The sequence below is a fragment of the Kryptolebias marmoratus genome, unplaced genomic scaffold (assembly GCF_001649575.2).
Source record: "Kryptolebias marmoratus isolate JLee-2015 unplaced genomic scaffold, ASM164957v2 Scaffold96, whole genome shotgun sequence".
Lineage (NCBI taxonomy): Eukaryota > Metazoa > Chordata > Actinopteri > Cyprinodontiformes > Rivulidae > Kryptolebias > Kryptolebias marmoratus.
Window position 1 is genome coordinate 12,294 of NW_023665830.1, and position 2,235 is coordinate 14,528.

The 2,235-nt window shown below is 45.5% G+C and overlaps 1 long non-coding RNA gene across 1 annotated transcript; it reads left to right on the forward strand.

The window, feature by feature from the left end:
• Positions 1-595: 595 nt before the first annotated feature.
• On the forward strand, positions 596-1,647 carry LOC119616836. The gene is made up of 3 exons (XR_005232894.1): positions 596-949; positions 1,033-1,241; positions 1,529-1,647. It is a non-coding gene; the product is annotated as an uncharacterized LOC119616836 (long non-coding RNA).
• The last annotated feature ends 588 nt before the right edge of the window (positions 1,648-2,235 follow it).

Consider the following 2,235-nt stretch of genomic DNA (forward strand, 5'->3'; position numbering starts at 1 on the left):
TTCTTGACTGTTCTGTTTTCATGGAGTGACAGTCCTACATGACGGTCACTCCAAGGTATGGGATCATCCACTGGATCCAAGGTGGATGAAATGTCGCTCTGCTGCTCACTCTTAACATCCACAATTCAGCAGGAGGCTATTCCCCCCGGCAGCAGCTCTCCAGGTGGCAGGTCTCCCTCCTGTGGTCTTCCTTGTTGCTCTGGGAGATTAGCCTCACTGCGTCTGTGTCGTCTGCAAACTTAATTAGGAAGTTACTGTCCAATGTGGACACACCGTCAGGAGTGCACAGCGAGTACAGCAGAGGGCTTGGCACACACCCTTGAGGGGATCCTGTGTTGAGTGTGAGGGGAAATTATATGTGGTTAATCATGCTTACCACCTGTTGTGCCGGTCTGGACACTATGGATCCACTTATAGAAGTGGGAGGTCATACAGCTTAGTGAACAGCCTGGAGGGAAACTATAGTGTTAAATGCAGAACTGCGATATAAAAAAAACAGCGCTCTCACATAGTTTCTCGAGTGTTTTGTGGAGTAGGAAGGCTATGGCGTCATCTGGGGATCTGTGTGACCCTGTGCGGAATTATGTAGTACTTTGTGCTGGTCTATCACATAAAATTCCAGTAAAGTACGTAAGTGGGTACATTATGTCCAGGTCTCCAGGTCAATAAGATAGACTTATGAAGACTCCTCAATAATGATCTTAATTGGATTTTTAGCAAGTGGGAAAATGATTCCTTTTGACGATTAATTAGGTTTCCGCTTTCCAGGGGATGTTCCATGTCCAAACGGAGGTCAGATCCACCTGGCCAGCCTGCACTGCTTTTGGCTCTCTGACGTAACCTCATTGTGGTTCGAGGCGCAAAATTCCTGTCGGGAAACCTGGGGAGGGAGTCTGGCATCTGCTCAAAGTGAGGCGGTGCAAGATTTCCTCCACAATCGTTTTACACAGTAAGTCCATCAAACGTACTGTACTCTATCCCTGTTTCCCATCCTTCCCACATGACACTTTTTTGTTTTTTGTTTATTTTTAGTAAAACCACAGCATGGATATGGCTAAATGCATTATGGGTAGAAGAACCTGAGCGGCCGGGGCCTACAGAGCCACAGCCTTCATCATGGCGGGGCAGAGACGGAGCAGGTCAGGGGCTGTGCCCTCAAATGACCTTGGGAACGCCAGGGAGGTGGAGGAGGGCTCAGTGTGCCGAGCAATACCCCTTCATGTGTGAAAACCAAGCGACTGGTAGGTTTATTCCTGAACACCGGGGACTCATAGGGAGGATGGCGATTCAGAATGAGGCAAGCTGTCAGGGAGAGAGCCGGTAAACAAAGACAAAGGTCCAGAAATGGGACGGCGTCAGAACAAATACTTCAAAATGAAGCAGGACGAAACAAAACTAGATTTCTCTTTCAGTCGTGTTTTAGAATGAAACCCCATTTACCTTATGATCATTTAGCTTTACTATGAGACGATAACATTAAAGACCTGCCTTTTCGTCGAATGATTTGGGCTTACTCTTCTTCACGCAGAGGCGCTACCATCTGTAGAAAACTACCTGACTGGATTGGTTGTCATGACTGGTGTCTACACTCACACCCTGATACAGCCACTTCCTGCTGCACCGGATACAGGACAATGCAAGGTGGAGGTTAGTAAAGCATCACGCCCAAAGACTAGATAATTATCCACACTGCCATGAAAGGCAGGCAAACGTGTAAGTGCCTCCAATTCAAAATGGCCACCACAGCCAATTAGCATCTGCAAACACCCCCATCACATACTCCAAGGACTAACAGACTGTGTAACAGCTGTGTTTAAAACGTTATCATCCAGAGAAGAAGGCAAAATCCATCCTTTCAAGGAATGCTGTTTTTTTTTTAGATCAAATTATATTTAGATCATTTTGTAAATGTTGAAAACTAGAAAACTAGAATTGATGATTGCAAAGGTTAATTAGAAGATAAAAAGCTGGATTAACTAAAGACTCAGCTATGATTTATAGCAGCGTTCCCCAATCTTTGTAGCTCCAGGGACCGGTTCATTATCAGGCAGTATTTTCACGGACCAGCCTTTAAAGGTGTGGTGGATAAATACAACAAAATAAAATGATACGACCGGCATGAAAACGGGGTTAACTTTCAAAACATAATAAACGTAAATCCAACGTGTCCTCGCAGCTTTGTTAGCTGCGTCCTGGTGTTGGGTTATCAACATGAATAACAGCCTCTCCTTCCCC